The sequence below is a fragment of the Ornithodoros turicata genome, chromosome 2 (assembly GCF_037126465.1).
Source record: "Ornithodoros turicata isolate Travis chromosome 2, ASM3712646v1, whole genome shotgun sequence".
NCBI lineage: Eukaryota > Metazoa > Arthropoda > Arachnida > Ixodida > Argasidae > Ornithodoros > Ornithodoros turicata.
This window is the reverse complement of record NC_088202.1, coordinates 28860123-28883862: the sequence shown is the minus strand read 5'-3', so window position 1 is coordinate 28883862 and position 23740 is coordinate 28860123. Positions and strand designations below refer to the sequence as shown.

Below are 23740 nucleotides of genomic sequence, written 5' to 3'. Positions count from 1 at the left end.
CGTCTCATTACGTTGTTCGTGTTGTGTTTTTACCTGCCGACATCGGCAATAGAACAGCATGTAGGTCGGCTCCCGAAATGCCCCAAGAAAAAGATCAGCATTTTCCTGGGTTCTACGTTCTGCCGCCGCCGACTTTCACCCATTTATTTTTGCAAGGAACTGCGAGACAACGCGGCAGAAGCGACACCCGCTCTAGGCAAGCACAAAGGATGAAAGAAAAAAAGCAAGATAGCAGCTTCCCCACTCACTGTTGCGAGACTTCGTAGTTTTCCTGCCAGTTACGTAGGCAAAGGTCGACTTTCCGCGATACATTTTTTTTTCTTTTTCAAAAGCAAGATGGGCCTACAGTAACCGCCTGACTTAACCCTAACACGCGAGTGCGTGACCCACACATATGCCAGCGCCGCGGAGCGTGAGCCTCTGGGTTTGAGTTCACGTCCGAGACATAGGTTCGGGACTCGGCTGAGAGGCCCACCGCCTCACGACAGCGGTTTGGCATGCTTGCTTGGGTAGCTATCGCGCCTACAGTCGGTCTCTACTTCGCACTCACACGCACCACGGGCTGTGGTGAATGCGCGCGGCTGCGCTAAGTCTAAACTTAGCGCAGGCTGCGCGTTCGCACGTAACGGTTAAGTCTGACAGCGGCTGTACACTGCGCCAATACTGTGAGTCCCAGTGTAAAAAAAAAACAAAAAAAAACGCTTTTGAGTGTCGAACGCTCCTCTCTGGCTGCGGGCGAATTAATTCTGGGAAGGTTCAAGATGGAGATGGGAGAAAGATTTTGTAGTGATGATGTACGAACAATTGACATTTGCACACTTTGATCACCTTGACCCAGGTGTGACGACCCGACCTTGCCCCGTTAACGGCTCGCAGATGTCGGTTAATGGTAACACCGGCGCTGCGCCAACATTTACCGTTCCTCCACAACCATTTCATTGTATTACGGACCGTGTTCTGTTGCCTCCTTGTGTAAAACGGCTGCTGAAATCAGCATTGCAAACGGGTTTAGGGCTTACCTCGGTCAGGGACGCAGCGCGGCGACTTGGCTGCCAACGATGCCTTGTCAGCCAGCCTAGATCGCCCACGCGCGGGCATTCCAACGCTGGCACGTTCCTGAACGCGCCGCTTTGACCTTGATCGTCCGTACACAACGATACGTAATATGGACGACACTTCGCGAAAGACACAGGGGGAGAGCAGCGGTTGAACGAAGGCTTATCACCGGGGGTGCTTCCCGGTGGTTGTCGCATAAGAGGGGTGGGTCGCTTTTAAAGACCAGTATTTTGGAATGTGTGTCTGCTGACGAATGATAAGGAGGATTTTAAATGTGGAGAGGATTTCTTAAACGTCTCGTAGACTAATGTTGTCGAGGCCGGTGCGGAATGATGATGTGGTGCGACGTGAGATAGGCACAGCAACAGCGTTCTATCCGGGTGATACACTCCAATAGCGAATTCGGGTGATCACTTCATAGCGCTCGGAGAATGCTAGGCCGGCGCCCGCGCTGGATCACATGACCGTTGCCACCCGAACGTGAAGTTCAGCGGTTTTAGCGGCTTGAATCACGCTAGGGGCATCGAAGACGCTCGCCTTCGAGTTACGTCGTCTCCTAACCCACGTGAACTTCGACATGTAGGCCAATGGCGGGACCTCGCTACCGCCGCAGAGCGGATGTGACGACACCGGATATAGTTGGGCTGCCCGGTTGTATCGAAGCCGGGCAAACAAGTAATAAAGTGCTAGCTGGCAAATTCCTGGCGGTCGGAAAGCGCCACGCGAACAGGCGAGATCTGAAAAAAAAAAAAAAAAAAAGTTGCCACGAAATGATTACCTGAATTTGCCATAAGGAAAAAAAAAAGGGGGTAACTCTGGTAACTTCTTCTCCTACTCTCCCAGAATGAATTACTCTCCGTTCTACTAGAAATTTGCTCCCTAACGCCCCAAATGGTCTTCGAACTTCGCATTAAGGAGTAATGGCTGCGGCAATGCATCTAGTCGCGAAAAGGACGACATGAGCTCCTTTCCGTCCTAATTATAGAACGTTGCAAAGGTGGCGCTGGCATCGGTGAAGCGGTGATACGTTGACGAGGTGAATTTGGTGCACGTTTTGTGCTACATCGTCAGCAGCAGTGCACTGTAAGAAAAAATGCAAAACTGGTCAATTGGGTGGATAGAAGAAAACGTTACGTTAAGAAGACAAAGAATCCGTACGTTTCCTGTTTCCTGTATCTTCAAATACCTATATGTGACCAGGTAGCGGAAAGCGCGTATGTAAATACTGTTTTGAACCAGGCTGTACGTCATTGCTAGTGTTGGGACATTGCAGCGGTGAGAACGTGAAATTGAACTTTCGGTGAGCTTGCGAAGCGTCTTTTTCACGTTTTGGGCGTTACCACTTGCCTAAATGTACGATTGCGGATGACATATTACGCTTCGTGTACCACTTAATGCACCTTAAGTGCTGCCACTTGCATTGCATAAGAAAGGTCAATTATTAATCGTTCCTCTAATTCACAAACGGTTTCGTTTCCGGCACCCAGATAAGGATCGTACGGTTGATATTGCGATCACGTTTGAAGTGACAATATGAGGAGCCAACGCCTATCGCATTTGCACCGCAGGATAAAATGGACCTCGTGCACGCGTGCGCTCTGTTGGCTCCAGTTGAGAGACTGAAGGACAATTACCCGATAACCGTCTGTTGTGCACACCCGCACCTGGTAGGTGGGGTATAATTGCGTGGCAACATATGGGCCCATCGAAGGGAGCCACCCACGGGCACTGAAAATAACGTTGAACATAGAAGGATTATGTAAGCGAGCTGGTATAAACATGACGTAAGCATACGTCACTGAGATTAGGGCTGTGGAGGGCTGAGAGGTATTCGAGACTCTATCCGATGTCGCATACAAAGATTAATGCACCGAATTGTCAAGTCACTTATGTCCAGTTTGCGTTTTGGAACACAAAAACATTGTCGGCGCACCCCTCAGATGTACCAGAGGCATGTGACCGTGACAGAAGCGCCCCGACACAGTTTGATGAAGTTATTAGATGAAATATCTGGTACCTTCCAGAAACCTAGCCTCCCCCTTCAGAGAGTCCGTGAGGGAATGTGTGATGCCTACTGCGTGACGTGGAGGGTACCCCGCAGGTAGCGCCGCATTATTAGCGAACGAACTTCGAGGGCGAAATGGGACCTTGCTGATGCTCGCTACTCTGATGCTACGTCACCCGGACCTGGTTTCGTCACGCCAGAGATCGGGCCGAGCATCCGAGGTAGACTGCTCGTTATATGAAGTATAGAGTATCGAACAATGCTAAATGTCACTTCCATGCTGCTTTATAATTTCGTAAAAGTTTTAGTCTGGGCCTCAAAACTCAAGTGTGTTGGCAAGGTGCCCGGCCAAGAAATGGTCGTATAATGAAAGGTATCCAGTATTTTCCTCGAGTCGATCTCGTAATGGCACTACGTTGATATGAGGACTGCGTACCGAGAGGCACAAACCGAACCCCGAAATCGTTTATTACTTCGCTGGATGCCCCCACCGTGTATCTGCGCGAGGTGTCGGGGTCTAACGATCTGCTGCGTGTATAATCGAGGGGAAATTATACGCAGCCTTTTCGAAGGCGAACGTTCGTGCGTCCCTGGAGGGCAACCGAATCGGTTTATATGCACTGAGTGGCGCAGTTAATTCATTAGAGGCCTGGCTCAAGGGGCGGTTTGAATAGTCTTGACGCGTTCGCGTGTTATCCCGTTCTCATCGAAGCATTGCGAGACGCACGGCTTCTTCCAAAAGCGATATTTTCTTCACGAACGTGCAGCCGTACAAATGATGGGAGCGTGCACGACCATCGGCAGCCGAATTTGCTCCCGCCGCGCACGCTTTGGGCTTTTGTCCAAGGAAACGGATGCGGTCTTGGTGGCCATCGGTAGCTGCTTCCTTCGTGCAGGGGAGATGCGGTGGTGACCGTTCCGCTCAAAACTCCTTTGAGGGCGTCCAGTGATGCATAAATTGATGGAGGGTCCAGATATTGCACTTTAGTGCCCGGGAGCATTTTCTTTCGGTTCGGTTACTGTTCGGGTGCGGAGTTACCATTTTATTACGCGGGAGCGAATTTTGTGCGTAGGAGCCTAAAAAGATTTGCGTAGAAAATGGCAGCGTGTTCTGAATTGGTGTAGTGGCTCCTAGTTAATGTATCGAGCGAAGGTGAAGGGTTGCCTCGTGCAAAGACATCGTCAAACATCGTTGGGCTATTCTTAATGTCGGTGACGTTACGGTTGTAGTATAGTCATTGCTGCGAATGGAGGAAAGTTTGCATGCGTTCAGTTAAAGTACAGCGCCACCGCACGACCTGTTACTTATTACCTTTTGGACTACGTACTACTACCATTAACTGCCAAAGATGCCTGACAGAACTTTGACACGGCCTTAGACATGATTGTAATATAGGTATATAGGTATAGGTAATATAGGTATTGCCTATTCTTTGGAGCAGTGTTCGTCAGATACTTTACGCTCGCCGTGTTGGATCACTTGCGCCGATACGCCCCCAAGCAACACACGGGAATGCTCAAAACTAATGTGTCAGGTTTTTTTGTGTGATCTATCATAGCGAGCTTCTTGATGTCGAACACTACAAGTCTAAGTGCTGCAAACAGAGGACAACTGCAACTGATTTTGATTATGATCGCCACAGGCGATGCTCTACCACGTTGTTCGCGGTAATTTGGTGAAGATTATATAATGATGATCTTCACAGTGAGGACCGAAGTCCTCTGCACTGCCCAAAAAGGTGAGCGGTGCTTCAGGGCTTCTGGTTCTTCTTCTTCTTTTTTCCTTCGTTCCTGATAGTCATAGCAAACCTGTTTGACTGCGTGGGCTACGCAGCCAGACAAATTCAGCTCTAACTCTATGCAAATGATGCAAAACCAGTATCGACTCCTTTTTTTTTTTCGTCATGTCTTTCAATCTCGGTGGTCATTCCACTGCTAAGTAACTGCTTTTCTGGGGCTGTTTTGCGAGAGGGTAACTCACGTCCACCAGCGTGATGCCCGGTAGCCAAGAACCCGGAGGCTGTATTATATCGCCAGTCGGGAAGGTAGGGGGAGGAGATACTGTGCGCCCCCGCTGCCTCTCTCGGGAACAATCTATCGAGCACGATTTTTGTGGCCGTTGCGGTCTAAGGCTCAGGAGAGAGAACATACGGGTCTTTCGTAGACTAGCAGTATTCGCAGTGACGTCAGCACATCTCCTTCCCGCCGGTGGCTATACTCCTCGGTGGTTTTAATGCCTACAGCCGTGACCGTACATGGTCCTCCCGAAGGTTACCTCACTGGTGGTCTATTCGTGGTGGATGCGGTCCGGTGGGATGATGAATCGGATATTTTCAAGCACGTTTTAAGGCAATTAGTCCTCCTCTGCGGAGATCGCTTTTCTCTGTGTGCGTGTGTGTCTGAAGTTTGGGCGCCGAGTAATGGAATGATGAAACGTCGTTAACGAAATTACTGCTATGTTTCAATGCACACAAAACGCTATTCATCCTTTGCGTGTGCAAAAGTCTGTTTGTACGTTTGTTTCAAACACAGTTGCCAAACGTTCGAGCTCATTCTTCGCTGATCTGTCATTCGTAGTAATTGAACGCAAGACCGAAAGCCGGCAAATGCTGGTCACTTGTGTCCAGGACAGTTATAACGATGGACATGCGAAGTTTTACGATTATACAGTACATTGCCCGATTTTTAGTGTCCTTTTGCGAATTTGGGGTGATAGCTATACTTTTTTGAGTTCACTCTGTTTGTGCATTGATAAAGAAGTTTATTGGAGCAGGAAGTTCACGAATGCGTCTTCGTAGTCCAGCAGTTGGAGTATGAAGGCACGTCCATAACCTTCTATGCATAACAGACAACGTAATATAACAAATGTGTCACATGATTGCGATGGCAAGGTAAAGGGAACGCTTAAGTATTCAAACAACATTTCATGTTTTTCTGTTTTGTTTTTGCCTTCGCCCTTAATACTTTCAGCGTAATCAGGTTTGGCAGATCTGTGGGCAAGAAGCTCTATAGTAGACACATTGTTGACCCCGAAGCACTTCATGCTCCTTGTATTTGACTGGTTTCATGTGCTTGTATGAACATGCTTTTCTCGTTTATTTGCAGGTAAATAAACGCTTTCTCCCTGTGGATGTTACCTTTCCAGCTGGTACGCTAAGGTAAGCGTTTTGGCGTTCCACTTGCAAGAACGCCGCGCAGGTGAAAAGCAACCGCGCAACCTTTTTCGATTTAAATATATTATTGTGAAACGACTCTTTCACATCTTGAGATGCAAATGTGCGGTTTTAGTTATAACCTCTGATGTTATTGCGCCAAAAAAACATCAAATATGCGGCTTTGGGTTCCGAACGTCTATGCCGAAGCCTTAAAGGAACCCAGAAAGCCATCAAAAATATTTTCTTTTTTTGACGCATTATGAAAGGATGTGACTTCACTAGACGACCAACACAAAAAAATTCTGTGTGCAGCATTTTTGTTAGAAAAAAAGTGCCCCCGAACATCGACGCACGCGTTCCCGCTCAACTGGCTCCGCTGGGCGAAGCGACGAGGAGGAGGAAGAAAAACGTCATCGGTGATGTCATTGCGGTTACAAGAGAGAGAGCGCTCCAGTCGGGGCCGGCGCCTTCCGCACTCTTTTCTTTCTTTTATTTTCGTATTATTATTTTTGTGTGTGTGTGTGTGGTTGCCAGTTCTCTCCCCCTGTGTAGCGAACGACGTCTCTCCCAACCTCCAAACCAGTTAGCGGGCTGCACCGTAGTGACGTAAAGCGACTCGGGCGGCTAGTTGCGGGCATTGTCACCGTTGCGCACGGTCGCGGTTTTTCAAATCGAATTCCGCGATATTTATGCATCTGTCGAATGAATTACTTCGCATAGTACATTTTAGTAGTCAGGTTAACTGCTTGGTATTTAAAAAAAATGGTAGAGATTGAAGCGCTTTCGGTGCTTTTTTAAACCGATGCCAAGCCAGAATCCATTATTGGATGCCCCTCTTCGTAGAAAAGAATGCAGTGGTAACGGGCTGATCCCCCTCGGACAAAGTATGAACGTTATTACGAAAGCAGAACACAATGGAGAAAACTAGTACTTTGCGTACTGAATATATGAATATAGGTCAACATGCAGTGATACGAAGTACCTGCAGATGGTTTCTCAAACCCTTTGACGTTGCATGGCAACATATCGCCTGCCGTTTAATCGTGCAGTTTCGAACTGGCATTACGTTTCGGACACATCGAAGCGGAACGACGAGATGGATTCTGTTGGGGATACCGTGCTTCACAGTGAGAGCGCTTCTGAAAAGTCGTGAGATTACTGATGCCCGTATTGACGCACCGTAAGCGATTTCTGAGTATCACATTTGTCACGAACTATGTTAGATCGCGCCTTGAAGACCAGGAGGTCATGGAGAAAATAAATAAATAAAGGATGCAGTGTTCGAAAAATTGCATTTCGCTCTGCAGCGTTTCCGAAGATGAGTCGCTGTGCAACAACAGGATCCGCTTTTGTGGGGAAGAAAGGAATCCCGATGTGAGAGTGTCACCGACAATTTATTTGCAGAAGCACTCTTGCCTGGTAGCCAAGCCTAGCTGTCCTTGATGTGCTCATCTTGTACTTCTTCTTCTTATATCAACTGGGTGTTTGCTGGAGCTATGTGGTGACTTCATATGTCGCCTGCAGCTCCATATCTTGTAGTTGGTATAGGTGGTGATATCAACAGAAAAGTCTTTAACATGAGTGAATGACACGTGACAACTTTTGGTCTTGGGTCTCATGTTGTTGAGTCCAGGTTTAAAAGCGGTCTGCGATGCCACTTTCTTTAAGAAAATTGAAGAGGGCTTTCTTTTGCAGTTTTGGGCAGGGCCATTTACCGAGCAGCTTACAAAAACTGAAGGGGCACGAGTCAGGGTTGCTTAGGGCAGCTTTCAGTCTTTCTCGGTGCTAGTTGAAGGCTGGGCGTTGGATGATCACGTGGAGCGTATCTTCCCGTGTCTTACATGTTGCGCATAGTGGCGATGCTGATCTTCTCATTCGGTAAAGTAATAATATTAATAATGGGGTGATTACGTCGCGAGACAACTGAAATCATGAGCGACGCCACAGCGGTCGGTCTGTGGATTGCTTTTGCCCAACCTGAGGGTTGTTTAACGTGCGATGAGAGCTCATCACACGGCACCCTGTATTTAACGTCTCTCGCGGAAGACGGCGTGACTAAGCAACTTGTACCCTGCCACCAAGTTGCTGGCGTCTTCGGCCGGGTTCGAACCCGCGATCTCGGGATCAGAAGGCGAACACGCTACCGACTGTGTCACCGAGGCCGCGTTCGGTAAAGAGTCGCCTGAGTGTAGAGTTGTCCCATGCGATTACTGTGGACGGCTGTTTGGATAGACGTGTGTTGATTTCTAGGGATGATACCGTTTAGTTCTGGATCGATGTGGGACAGGTAGTCGGACAGTCTAAGGTTTCTTTTCCACTGGTGTACCGATCGTTGTGCTGTCCGTTGTCCGATATATGATTTGGCGTCAGCTTTTGTGAAAGGAAATCCACTAAACTAGTGCAAACGGTGCAAGTTCCCGCATTCGATTCGGCGGAGGTGCAGCCTTTGCGGTACACTCGACCATTCGATTGGAAGAAGTGCTGCTCTTTCTCCGATGTCTGTGCAAGGTTTCGTGCACCATGGAGCAGACGACGTAAATAGGGCAGCGGTGGTTTTTGGCGCTGTTCTATCATCGACGTGGAGCATACTGGCAGTCAATTTTGTTAAGATGGGCCTGTTTTTACTCCACGGGTCAATTTATAGACAGTAATCGCTCAGAAAATTGCGATGCAGTGCGGATATTTGTGAGAAACTATCTGAGTCTTATATTTTTCAGGAGAGCAGCACATGTCGTGCACTTCGTTTGCACTCCTTTACACTGTCCTTTGCACTTTTTCGCGAATGGAAATACATAACAGCTTCGTCACACCTGACGCCAGGTGCAGGCGATACAGCAGCAAGGAAAGGAGCAATAGAAACCCAGTTTCCTTCTGATCCTCCGGATGTTTTTCTGTGAAAACAGGCGTATCAGGTCCTGCCAATTGTTTGCGCCTCTCTCAACCTAGAAGGCAACACATAAACAGTTTTCCTTCATCCCTCTCCTCTGTGTGCAGCTTACTGACTTCATCCAGTTGGGGGGGGGGGGGGGGGGCGTAAGTAATGGAGGCGCAAGGCCAGTTTTTCATGTTGTAGGTATCTAGGGGTGCGAACTTTCACTTGGAGTCCTGGGTCTTTTTATCGAAGCCCATTTTAGGTTAGGGTTAACGGTCATTAAAGGTGACGTCTCACACCTTCACCTTGCACATTCTCACAAAGGAAACCGTGCGCTCCAAAACACACACACACACACACGTCAATGCACTGGAGGTCAACCGATAAGAAAGCAAGCAGCCAGGCATTTCGAGTTTTCGTATCTGACAGCCATGGAAGGAAACCACTTCTCCGTGAGCTCGCATAAGAGCAACCCAAGAAGGATCAGTTGTGTGCCATTCGTGCTCAACACTGAACAGAATCAGAACTTAGTCACGAACACGCCGAGGGGAGAAATAATCGGCTCAAATCGCTCGTTCTTCCTTAGACGCAAAGAAATAACTTTCCAAGGCGTCCGTCTGACGTGTACGTGGCCAAGATGGCGCCTCGGGGATTAAGTCGTGACAGTGTTTATGCGTATCGTATTGGGTTCGAGGCTATGTGGAAGCTTGCGTGTAAGGGTTGTGCGTGGTGGTTGCTCTCGGAGCCTTTCTTTTCCCGCGTAAGGGGTTCAGCGTGTTTATGCAAGACGGGGCTGTCTTTGGCGTTTGTTTGCAGATAGGATGATGGATGGATCAGTAACGTGGGCGGACTCTGTTCCGCGTTTTGGCTTCGAAGGGGATTTCTCGGGAAGGTACACCAGTGGAAGATGCTTGTCGCGCGCATGTGTGCGTAGGAGTGAGTAGGTGGGCATCGGCGGGTTCCTGGAAGTTAGGAACAGGCGACTGCAGCGGCCTGGGCTCTTTATTCTTTCTATCGTCTTACTTCACGTGTATTTCGAAATTCCTAAGGCTGGGGAGAAGATATGACTTCATTTTTCGCTTTAATAATTGTTCCATACGGTGGTCTTGCTCTAATGTTTCAGGCGAGCTGCAATAGTCAATGGGCAGCCTCTGTTAAGAAGCATGAGAGCCGGCGTAGGCAGAGTTGGATGCCTGAAGCCGCTCTGTGGAGGGTGGAGTCACCCTTTGCAAAAGATAAAGCCACAAAGTTGCCATTTTGACGCTGTCGGTCGCCATGCCTGCATGCTGTGTTCCGCTTTCACCAGCTTCTTCAAGATCCCTCAACAATTTATCTACGTGGTTCTTGCGTGCATAGTATAGTGTCAAGTGTACAGACATCGTAGCAGACGACAGCGTTGTGTACACTCAATACACAGAGAGCTGGTATTGACACAACCTATAGGCAGAACATTTAGCCAGCGCAGCTCTTCTGAATCCTGAAGATGTACATTCACCGACGCTCAGTATAGCTGCTTTTTGAAAGTTTAACCACAGTGTTTTTCTACAGGTCTGCTTTTGCTCCTATGGAAGCTGCCCTGGTACCAACGCTAGATCAGAGCGTGCCAGCCAAATCGTGAAAGGTCGATGTAGCGTGCGTGTAGACATTTTTGATTCTTGCGTTTTCCTCGTCCGGTGAGGTCTCTATTAGAGTGATTATGCTAAGCGAATCACTGTGATTACGAGCGTGTTTTGACCCTCGGACGGAGGGAAAGGGGGGAGGATATGTAATGGACGGCCACAACCTCCGCGTACTCGATGCTAATGCGCTGCGGTAGGTTGCTCTGCCTGGTTTCGATGAGTGATGTTTCGTGCGTTTGTCAATGTCTACGTTGTGCTATTTTCTGCTCTGGATATTATATCTGCTGTAGCGCCATCTGCATTACCTCGCGAGCGATCTTCCCGGACGGCAACCTCCCGTCGCGTGTCTAACACAACCGCCTGCGGGGGCCAAGTGCATAGTTAGGGTGATGTAACAGCTTAAAAATGACATTGTTGACTCATGTGATGAATACTTGCGAAATCCACTGTGCGTTTCGGAGCGGAATGGCGTGCTTAGCTAGTTGTTTCGGATCAGCTGGCTCCACGACGGAGCGCTCTTTCTTGCTTCACCGAGAAAACTCGGATTCGACCGAAATTCCAACAAAGTACTGTAGCCTCTAACGCATCTTGCGGAGCAGCAGTAGCGAGCGTTGGTTGGGCGCGGACTCGCTGAGTTTGCCGGATGTAACGCAACGACCTTCGCCAAGCTCTCCGCTGGAGCTCCATTGTTCTTTGCTGATGGGTTCGGATTGGGTCTCTCCGTGCCAGATTTTGTTGCTCTGTAACGGAGTCGAATTGTCGGCCCCGGATCAACTACTGGAATTCGCCACAAGAAAACACACTTTCGCACAGGAAATACCGAACGTGTCGGCATGCTCGCACTATCTTTTTCTACAGCGACACAGGCCTTTGGACAAACAGCAGACTAATCTGCGCATTTTTTTTTTCTTTTTTACTGTCGAGTCTAATGTGATATTCCTTTACAAGTGGAGCTCCAGGTCACGGTGGTTACGGCGCCACTTAGTCGTAAATAACCTACATACAGAAATAGCACTGCGAAAAAGACGTCCCTCCTGATCATTCTTCGGATCTTCCTCCTGCATTGTAATTGAATCAGCGTTATCGCGCGTCGCCATCTGTGTCGCAGGAGGAGCACTGTGTTCTCCCTCCATCGATGCATTGTTTCGTCGAAAGGAGAGAACGTCACCCGTGACGGCGACACAGCGCGAGGTGCTGTGCTTTACACACGGCAAGCGCCCCGTACGAACACACAGCGGTCGACCTCTCGGACTTCCGGGTGTCGTGTCTTCTGCTTTGAACAATGAAAGGGGTCCACGTAAACCGGGTGTCGCATCTTTTGCTTTGGACAATGAAATGGGTCCAGACACATGAGAAGGCAAACGAATTTTCCGAGTTTGCAAGGACTAGCTGCCTGCTACCTGCCGGAAAGTTACAGATAATGTCTCTGGTTCTGGCTTCAAACTATCTTCTTGTACGCGTGATTCTGTTGTTTATGTTTGAAAAGGCGTCGACGAGACTGAGATGACTGTAGAAAACTACGGTACATCGTTTTCACCAAACGAAATATTCTATAGCACGTTCGTCTCTTTAGAGTGCTTTCAGTTCCAGTTTCGTTGGCGAGCTGTATCTCTCGGGCAAGGGTCCCTGAGGGTAGCCGGTGTTGTTGAGACGTTTGTGTATAGTATCAGTCGAAAAGGCGTCGCCATGTTCGATGTAGATTTGGAAAGTTTGCAGAGGACGAATGAGGGAGCAAGATGTCCTCTTAGGTTCATCATAAAAGCGAGGGATCTTTGTAGCATCACGTAATACGGTTTTACTTATAGGATGCCATATGAAATGCACGACGGATGGGTACCAGTCCCGCCGTAGATCATTGGCTACCCACAGAAGTTTGAGCCGACGGTCGGCGTAGTCACAGTTCAGTGACTAGAAGTCCGCGTCTAGGCCTCTGCTTGAAAGAATGCACGGATAGCACACTCAAAGCAATGTGCTTCGGAAACAACGTGAAGATCTAAGAAAAAAAAAATCTTTCCGGAACAGCACCGTAAGCGGTACTGCCCCGACGACCTTTTTATCGACCGCGCATTCAAAGACACGACCCACCCGTGGGAGGACCGCGTTATCAAGGGGCCCTTCTCCAGTATATGAAGGACCGGCTCCCCTTTGCCTCCCCCCACCGATTACGCGGATTTGAAGGGAGACCAGAGCGTACAACATGAAGAGTTTCGGGTCTGCGAATGTGTATACCTCATCTTTTTCATTGTCATCCCTCTCAAAATAATGTTAACGGTACCGTGAGATTATACGTAAGGTTCGTCTGCGCAGTGTGGCGACATGCTGCACGTGCCGCAGGGTAGGACTGTGGGATAATTTCGACCACCACCTGGGGTTCTTTTGACGTGCGCCCGATATCTCTGACACATGGTGCTGGAAGCAATGTTTTACCTCCCCCACATTGCTACCGCCCTCGGCCGGGATCGAACCCGCGATCTTGAGCTCAGCGAGCCAGCACATATAGTAACCCATATGCACTGAAGTATGGTACCGCAAATGTTGCGGTGAATCACTTCACCTCGTCGTCATTTATGAAGTTGGTGTTATCGTTCGGAACATCTTCTCCCACTGACTGTTTCGTCTCTGCATTCACACTGTTTCCTCTATTAACAGCTTTCTCCTTGAAAGAGGCCACGCGCAAGTTTCTCGTCCTGTATCTTCAACGCGTGACGAAACACACAGATGCTCCGTGGCGAGTTGCACCGAAAACTCGTCTACATCGTGGCTCGCATCGTAAAGTCCGTACAGTCGGTCCTTTGTTGCCATCATACACGAGTAATCGGAAATGGTCATCAGCGCAGGCACTGCTGGAAGGCTCGGGACGACAAAAGTGAGAGTTACCTGAAAGGGGGTCGTAACAGATCATGCGGGTTATTTCCATTATTTAAGAGGCGTGCGCATCTTCGGACCATAGCGCGTGCTGCTTACGCCTCGGAGACGGGCTTCCGGTTCGCGTGGCCAAACCTTTTGTTGGACGTCGGTTGCAACGGTAGCTCATCGTAACGGCGGTCACAATGGAAAACGCGCCTTTGTCCGTACGAGATAAGACCCACGGAGACATAACGTGCATCTTATTGGAGCATCTGCCGTTGCTGCTTTTTTTTGTGTGTGTGTGCGTGCTGAATCTAGAACGGGCTTTTCTGCTTGTCCAGGAACTCTGTGCGGCGAAGGTTCCGTAACTTGAGAATCTCGCCTCTCGTGTACTTCGTGCGCTCAGTGCGTCGATGCGAGGTCAATATTGGCGGTTTGCAAGATCCTGTTGTAACAACTGGACTTTCAGGGGAAGATTTTGTTGGGCACATAGGCCATCTTCCGGCTACGTGTGCTCGTCAATCTTCAGTACCGAGTGGGGGTTTGAAATACACGTAATCTCGTCGCTTTCGGACGTTTTTGGGACGTTGGGGACATTTTTAAAGTGCTGCTTTCTGCAGTCGAGAAGCTAAAAGCCAGGCGATCTTTTCGTTCTATTGCATTCATGTGCTGACCTTCTAGAGGAAGCTACCTGGAGTCACGTTTCAAAACTCCAGCCAGACTGCATATATTACCTTAATTTGCGACTCTGTGCGCACTCATAAATGCGACGTTTCTTTCCACGAAGGCTTCAGCGTCGTATTTTTTTGTGAAATATTGCGTGCTGCAACGTCGCTGCGTCGCGTTGCGTGACGTCCGGTCATGTGACCTCGTCACGCGCTCAGCGAGCCGTGAAGTTCTTGGCCGTTTTCCCGCGTTTTGACGCCGGGTTCTTACACTACGATAGGCTGAGGGGGACGGCCAGTGAGAGGAACGGCAACAAATGAATATCGCGAAACAAAGGAGACAGCTGTTAGTCGCGCTTGGAAGACGTTGCTTTATTTTTGCACCATCCGTACGAGCACTCCTGTTGCTGCTCAGGTGGACGACAACGAACGCTGTTAAGCAAAATAATAACAAGTAGGAGCAGAAAAGAAGCAAAGCCCGGCTTTGCTAGCGTTACATTTGAAATGTACGTTGCCATGAACGGAAAGTAGAAAATGCGTCTCGTGCTCTCGACTCAGACTCAATGTCCCATTGCCTAACGCATTTCTGTTAAAAGACATGCGCCCAACTTTTGTCGTTGTGTTCATCATGTCGTGTGCGTGAAGATTCGAAACATACTCTTGTCGAATGCGCGCGGTTTCTCACTGCACGTTTGCAACTTCAGAGACCCCTGGACCGTCTTGATAGCCGACCCTTTGACGTCGTGGAAGTGCTGGGCGAATGACCTGCGATTGATTCATCAGGGTGCACAGCGCTCACTCATCACCTTCGTCAAGAGCATAGCAGAGCTCTTATCTTTTTAGAAGTTTTTTCTTTTTATTTTTTCTCTACTAAGACCTGGAGTAGCTTGTACCGCGGTGAGTGGCTCACATCTCCATTTTCCCCTATCATCATCATCATCATCATCTCGATGTGCTCTGTGTTGTGGTGTCGCAAAGTTGTTACTGTGTGGCGTATCACTCGCTTCACATGAACGACAAATATGGCTGATGTTGGACGACTGCTTGGAGTGCGGTAATTTCTGTGTGTTGAGGTTAGTTCTTCATCGTCTCATCATCAGGACCCATCTCATTCCGTCAATTGTGCCTTGGAATAGTGGGCCGCACCTCATGTGGCAAATTTCCCCAGTCACCACCATTAATTTATCAGTTGTTGTTGTTGTCGTTTTCATGGACCACGTTCTCATTCTGGGACGTTCGGGCGGGAGATGTAGTGCTTGCTTCGGACGGTTTCCGTGGGTTCAAATGACAGCGTGAACATTGTTGTCCTCGAATGGGTTGGCGTTCCTTGAGGCATGCCATTTTTGTTATTCCGAAAGCTTACGTGTTCTTCCGGCAATCCGCGCCCACGAGAAGTACGCCTAATAGTATCTGTTGCTCGGGAGCACCTACAAGAGTTCGGTCGGTCCCCCCGACGCACGAAGAAACTGTCTTTCCGAGAGGTTTCCGTCAAACATATACGTCTACAAACTGAGATTATTCGCTGTATCACTTACGTCTAGAACTCGTATATTCGCGCAAGAGGGAAGTACTCTTTGTGCGCGCAGCACGAACTGTGTCTTCAGTTCTGTCGACGTAATTCGGGAGAAAATTTGTTTCCAGTCCACTAAACAAAAGATCAACGGCCTCTCGCGTCCGGTAGTACGGGCCATAAAAAAATACCTCGTTCGAAGTTCGTATCGAGCGCGCTAAGTCTGGCCGAAGCAGAGACGAGCCCTGGTAAACATGAGTTTGCTTCGAGGAAACAACGTCGGTAACGACGGGCCTTAGGAAGTTATCCTACTCCAGAAGCTGTCAACGACATCGGACCTGCAGCCGGCCGTGACGGTATCTGCCAGGAATCGTATAGGCTACGATAGCGTCTCTCTCTTTTTTTTTTTCTCACACGAAGAGATATCATCTGGTTTGCCTGTCATCACATCTACAGTAAAGCTCTAAATGGGTTCTTACGAAGTGTCTTCCCTTGGACCGGTATTGCTCTTTTTCAGACACTTGTTGCCGGTGACCGGTTAATGCGATGACGTCGTCACATCCAAGTGAAGACATTTACAAAAGGGGAGATTCTGTGAATGCTGATTGGCTGTACATGACGAAGAAAATATAAGAACCGTAAAAGCTGCATGATGCCACGAAACGACGTCAGTGGCGAATGCTGTGAAGTCACGTGTAAGTACAACAACAATAAATCAAGGAGAACTGATGATGACATGTAGGAAGGGAGTTGCCTCAGGACAGAAGCCGCCGATATCGGCGGCTTCTGTCCTGAGGCAACTCCCTTCCTACATCTCTACCGGTTCGCTGGATTTCTACCCGTCTATGATGATGACATGGGATGTTTCCCCGTGGTAGCCACAGGACCGTACCCCACTTCACAGCGGTTAATATGAGAGGATGAATTATGATGAACGCGAAGCGACGACAGATCGGAGTTCTGTTTTAGAGTTCTTCGAGGAGCTACGACCCTCCATATCATCGAGGACTGCGACCGGTACACGAGTGAACGCCGAGTGTTTCGATGCCAACTTGAGCTCCTCGACCATAGGCCATTCAGCTTGTCCAAAGTACTTGTTCCATGGAGGTCTCCTGCGCATCAGTGCCAGGCTCTTAGCTCCCTTTTTGCTTTCATGCAAGCCACTGCACTTGTAAGTAAACTTAGCAGGCACTGGTAGAAGCCTATACACGGCATAGAGCGAGGATTAGTCAATAACGAGGTGACACACACAACTATGCTCTGCTCCCCTGGATCCACCTGCGAAGGGAGCACTGGAGACCTTGGCTACGAACGCCAACGCGCAAGTTTGGCTGTGTTCTTATGAGGGCCACTGCGTGATACCGTGGCCACAACGCATAGTGTAGGCCAGATTCCGGACATTCAGCTAGCATACACGTAACCTCCGTCGTACGTGGGTACACCATGACAGGGCTGATGGTGTGTCTGTCTTTTTAGTGCGGCGGGCAAGGAACGCGGGTGTGTTGTCGCTGTACCTCTGTTAACAAGAAACAACGTCGGCGGGGGTGTATAGGCAAATGAGCTCTCGGTCTGCCAGACACCCACGAGGCGGGACATACAGCCATAGGGCGGAGAAGGTAAATTCCTTTTTGGGCGAGCCGGTGAATTTTGTCCGGAAAGCCATGACGCATGAAAGTGTTTGTGGAAGCTGTGTGGATTGCTAGCCGGAAGCGTAGCGTAGGGAAATGTAAAATGTTTGATCCAGAGCGACACAGGGGGTCACCACTAACGCTGGTGCCCGTCGTGACACATCGAGCACGTTGGAAAATGCATAATCGTGAAGGGAATCTCGTTTCAATGTATCAGGTCTGGTGTCTTGGTAATGACGACTACCGTTGTTCTGTCGAAACTTTATGCAGGACTGGCATACATAAGCTTGGCTTTCGTAACCCCATGCCAGCGCTAGTCTTCAGAAGTTTAGCTTACTTCTGTCACATTTTTCGCATCACGTTTTGTGGTGGCCTAAAGACGTCTTCTTGACGCACGGGCAGTACCACTGTATACGGGAAGCAGTATCTGCATTGCACCTATCTGCGTAAGTGCACGTACTCCATCACGAAGTCCGCAACGGCGATGTAGCCCCCTCGATGCATCATCCTGTTCGTCGAAGAGGGACCACCACCAGGTTGTACAGCTCTGGAAATAACTGGTTTCTCAAGCCTTTTAATTGATACCTGTCCCTGGACTCAGGCGGGCCTGTGCGAAAACTTAGCCGCTCGTCGTGTTTTTCTTCTTTTTTTTTTTCCTTGTGCTCGGCTGTCGCCGACCATCTGACAACATTCCAGGTGCGGCTGCCAGAGCTTCCGGACACTTCCGTGCATTAGCGTTCTTTCAAGGGCAGCACTCCGTTGCGTCCTCGTCTGGCAACGTTTCTCCTAGGTTTTGTGTTGTGTGTAAGCATTGCATTGGTGGGTTATTTTATACGGATGAGTAAGTGATTGGGATGCCTGACTGGACGATGGCCAAGGGGAGAAACAATCGCTCGTTCGGGCCATTGTTTCTCAGCGCGATCCGAACGCGCCTTTCTTTTCTCCATTCTTGATGCGAACTTTCCATGGGTGTATGCAGTGAACTTTCCGTATCATGTCGTTTTCTTTTGGTGGGGAAATGGCAGGAAAATTATCTGAAAGGGGGAGGGACCGCTTCCGTGTCCGCGTAATGGTCGATTTGTTGATGGTTCTTGGCTGAGCTACGCACTGCACCTGCTGGTATTTTGTTTCTTAGCTTTTATTTCGAGCGATTCCTCGTACACAGTAGTAAGAGCGTTCATTATCGCTTGTGTAGCCGCTTCAACGCGCACTTGGCTGTATGGCAGCTGTAGGAGTACTGTCGATCTGCCGGCTCAGCGTGGTTGAGCGCCTCATATAGGGCTCATATAGGGATCCAGCGCCTATAGGGGTTCACACAGGGGTTCAGCGCCTCATATGAGCCACATATACGGGTTCAGCGGCACATATAGGGATGGTAGCTGCAGAACAATCTGCCGACATCTCTAGAATTACCCCGACTGCATGCGCTGGGCACCGCTACGGTTGCAATATACTGCGACAAGACGCCTCTGGTCGTGCTTGTCTGCACCGTAGATACGAAGATATTGAATGAAAGGCCCCCTGGCGGCCAATCGCATCCTCATTACCCACCCCCGCGCTCATCGGTGACTTTTGCAGGTTTGGTCACGTCCCTTCCAACACCGTGAAGCTATCGCGAGCTGGATAGATCGCTCGTATCTGGCGCCATCTTTCTTCCTTGGTGCGATTATCACTTCCGCCAGGCGTCCTCAAGGGTGGTGGAATGTCACGTGACCTCACGAATTCTGGTGCCGATTCCGCTTAATGTGTACTCACGATAGAGATGGATGAAGATGGTCCACGTTGGTAAAAAGCCCGCCGTTCGACGTGACGGCGCTTTTACGATTGCCGAACATAATTGTTTCTCTTAGTATTCGCATCATACAGTTCTTTTTGTTTGTTCGTTCTTTTTCTGCTTTTTCTCTTAAATCATCCTCCGTTTTCGAGTTCGTGTTGTCTGGCCGCCCACGATGTCCAATGATGTGGGGGATGTCCGGATGACTCCAGCAGTGTTGTTACGTAACCCGCTGCGATGAATTTAAAGCGTACGCAGACTAATTGTGGTTCGCGAAGTCGTTTCAGGAAAACGATTCGCCAAATTCACCAGCGCCCTTTTTTCCATTTTTTCGTAGCGGTGTGGGGTGGGGTAGGATCGCGCAGCATAAGTGGGAGAGTACTCCTGTGACATCGACATTCATAATTTAATTGTTGTCGTTGCTAATACACATCAGCGGACTCCAAAAGGACGACTTGAATACAACTGGAAGCACGTTTAGTCTAATCTTAAAGAAGAGAGAGAAAAAAAAAACGGAAAACATATAGGTAGTAAACGCATTGAAATGAGGAAGGTGTATTCTGTGTCATCAGCGGCATGGCCGAGCGGGAAAAAATGCATCCGCTCGTTCTTGGTAGCAAAGGTACTGCTGAAGACGGGCGGTGGTGGGTTCGAACCCTACCACAGGCTGTGCAGTCATAGGTTTTCCCTGGGTTTACCGGCAGACTTTTCCGGACGGATATCTGCACCGTCTCTTGAAAACGGCCCAGGGCGCACACTAAACCCCTTATCTCCTACTTCTTCCTACTGTCCTCTCTCCATGTGTCCACGTATGAACGCCACTCATAGCCACAGTTGCTTCGCGGCGTTAACACCGGAATAAAAAAAATTCGGTCCCGCTTCATTTCTGTGGGGTCTTTGGGCTTGCGTTTTGAAAACTGAATTGGAGGGGATGTCTAGTGAAGGTCAGGATTTCTCTGGATGCGTGGCACGTGCGTCGTCTCCCAAATTGACCTCTACCAGAGAAACGTCATCATGACGTTGTTAGACAGTCTGAAACCGAAACAGATCGGAAAGGGGAGGGCTGGGTTCCACGAATGGGCATTCCCTGGGCGGTCATGGGCGGTCTCCTATTGAAAGAAAAGTAGTACCGAAGGTCGCGTCCCTTTCAGGGACCATCGTGATCCCCTCAAGACCGTGGCTTTCGTGCGCGATCTTGTTCGCCCCCTAGCTTCGAGCGTAGTTCAAGTCTACCAAATTGGTGGCGCTGTCGAACAACTATGACGTCATTTGTTTACAAACAGGGAGAGGTCTATTGCACCATTGGGCTATCGCATTACTACTCTAACGGCAAGCCGACCTCGTCACCACGACCACAACTCAGAAACCTTATCGCAAAAACGTGTCAAAAACCACTGCTCTTGTTTCATGGGCAGGCTGAAGAGGCGCATTGTTAGCCGGGAAAGGCGAGGTAAAGGGAAGTGAGAAAACAGGAGCAAGAACCGCTCGTACCCCTCTTTGCACTTTTTTCTTCGTACCTGTGCGAGACGCCCTTTCGTTGTAAATCGCAGGCCAAACGCAAATAAAGGGTTTGTGCGCATTGTTTCGCAGCCCATGTAACGGCATGAACAACAACAAATCAGGTGAGTTCCTTCACCGCAAGGGTCCGGGTATACCCCCACTACGTTACTTAGCCCATCTCAGTGAGAACCTTTGATGGCAAATTTACGTTTCTCACATGCGAGCGAATACTTATTTAGTGTTCTACGATTGGTCTCCGCTCCTGACGTCACCGGGGGCTGGTGCTGCGAATGTAATGTGAGGGCGAGTTTCTGTTGCCTGATTTCGCAGCTCGGAAACTGGTTGGATTGGCTTTTGCGGTTGTCAATTTGCGTTGCAGGCAACGGCGAACTGGTGTCTATTTTCAAGAGGTTTCATATCCTGTCCTTCTCAGACACGAACCAAACAAAACGTAAAATCTCGCCTTCAGTTCTTCAGTTTGTATGGCGTTTTTGACTGAAATGCCGCCATTTGCTGCCCTGTTTAATTTCATAGCCCCTACTGACACGCTACGGTATGCTAATGACTACTCCGTTACTTCCATATGGGAACACTGTCATACGCAGTTGCATACAGTGCTCGTTTCTCGAATCGTCTACTTGTTGATGTCCGTTATCAGTCTTCATTCGCACAGTGGTGCTATGGAATTGAAAAAAAAAATATCCGCGCAAAGCACAGCAGTCATATCACAAAAAATAGTTATTCACTGCACATAAGTGAAACCCGTTGTAGTGTGTTCACTCACTCCTGGTAGTGTAGTGTTCTGGGGTTGGATCACGGCTAAATGTCAGGGGGCATCTCCTTACTGAATATACCCTACTTGATCCAAGCACCATTATCCCTTTGACCCGTATGCGTGGGCGCGTCCCTGTTTATAGCGGTCACGGAATGCATTCATAGTTCACTAGGTCTGAAGATGAGTGTCTTAGGTGAGAGCGCTGCTTATGCAGAGGGGTCGTTGGAACAGTTGAGTCTGTCTTTCGCATCGAAAGTGTCCTCGAGGGTTCTCACTTTGCACGAAGGAAATATTGGAGCATGCTACAAGAAGGTGAGGAAAGCTCTGTCGAGAGGAACCAATTAAGTCTTGAGACCAGAGGTCAGCACCTGTAACTCGTGCTCATTTACCTCACGCTCAGCTCTCCGTTTGCTCACTCGTGCTCAGCTCATTGAGCATGAGTGATAATACTCATGAGTGAGCTTGCGGGCCTTGCCCAGAAAGATTCGTCACTTGGTGACTTACTCTACTCTCCAGTAGAGACGTGACTTTGAGCTCGGGATGAACCTTATCGCTTCTCCCCGTGAAGTTGTCCCAGGACACATACTAACCATCCCACTCCCCCCTGCTATCGTATCTTCATATGTCCACATCTGTCACCTGTGCGCTACCCATGGCTACAGTTGCTTTGAGGCGCTTACACGAAAACGAAAAAAAGGTCCGATTTGCGAAATAATAGCATCAGATTATTATACCGTCTGCTGCATAACGTATACATTTAGTACACTGTAAACGAAGAATGCCCAGATAATTGATTCGTCACTCGGAACGTGCTGTAACAATGCTTCTCATGTATGAAAAAGAAACATCACCTGATAACTTAGATTTACTTATCAGCTTTATCACCGAATAACTGGTATCTCCTCTTTGTGCAATTGCCCCCTGTTTGCAATGACGTTATCTAACCTACAACGTGACGCTGCAGAAAGGTTCCTTTTGTATTTGCGTTCCCCAAGAGAGACCGCTTTATCGTTGATGGGGCTAGTTTTAGCAGATCGGAAAACGTTTACAGTGGCGCTTCCGAAGACGCTGTGGGTAAAATGGAATTGTTCCTTTGTAGTGGACAACATCACAATGCTGAACTTGGATATGACGGCTTCCTTCATTCGTGTAGTTTTCGTGCACTGCTTCCGATCAACGCCCTGGTGTAAGGATTCTTGGACATTTATATACACATTCCATTCACCCGCGATGAATTCGTTTCGCTTTCACTTAAATTACAGCTCAACAAGTACGAGAAGATAAAAACGCCTGGCTCTTACAAAACCGATGAGCTGTTTCCTACAGGTATGCGCCGGTGCAGTACCGGAAAGGACACAAGAACGTGCTCGCTGAAACCCCCACCAACAGATAACGTTGGATATTTTTCTGCCTGCTTGAGTACCAGGAAGTGTGGACCACAGTCTATCATATTTCCGAACTGCTGCTATCTCGCTGCTTTTACATTCCTTCGAAGAAAATATTGAAAAAGAAAGAAAGAGATCTTACCAATAGCATAAACCTGACGGAGGAAAATTCCATTGAACATCCCGTTCAGGCACGAGTGCAAAGGGCGCTGATCAGAAATTAGGAAGTCAGCCGGCGTAGCGCAGGATCAGGTTGTGTCATTTGCTCGTTTCGATGGACACTTTATTTGCCAGTGAACTCTCAAACCGATTCGAAACGATTTAAGATTTTGAAATGAAACCAGAAAAAAAGAAAACTTAATCCTCCGACCCGTTCCCTCCGCCTTCATGCCCCCGAACGTGACTGTTCCTTTTTTTTTAATTATTATTATTATATTTTTAAATCTAAAAGAAATGGAACGAGAGACCCGATCCCCTCTCTCTCTCAAAGCCAATAGTGCCGGATTGAGGTGCGTGATCTGCGTGCGAGATTAGTCACGTGACCATGCGATGGTACGTTGTTTCGGACGTAGTTTCTTGAACTCGCTTGTCCTCTTTCTCATGTTGCCTCTCCTCCTCTCCACGAAATGCACAGCCGAGGCACGTACAACCAAAGAGCCAACAAAATGGCCGTTGACGAAGATTTGGTTGGCCAACCGGTTTGAACGAAACCGCGGCGCGTATGGCGACCTCTGGCGTGAGGGACGCGCGATCTTTATTCATGAGTTGTCGACGACCGCGGGAAGCTACATACAACTCCGGTAGCGAACCGAAATGCGCATATGGATGACACAAACTGGTGTGCGCAAAACATGCTTCGGCTCTGGTCGGCTTCACTTCAGGGTGAAGGTGTCAGACGACCCCAGTTGCACCTCTAGAGAAGCTTTTTTGCGAAATTATGATTCAGCTT

At 48.8% G+C, this 23740-nt stretch overlaps 1 protein-coding gene across 1 annotated transcript in view; it reads left to right on the top strand.

The window, feature by feature from the left end:
- Window positions 1-23740, top strand: part of LOC135385260 (protein turtle homolog B-like) — a 114261-nt gene that overhangs the window by 44796 nt on the left and 45725 nt on the right. The window lies entirely within an intron of this gene.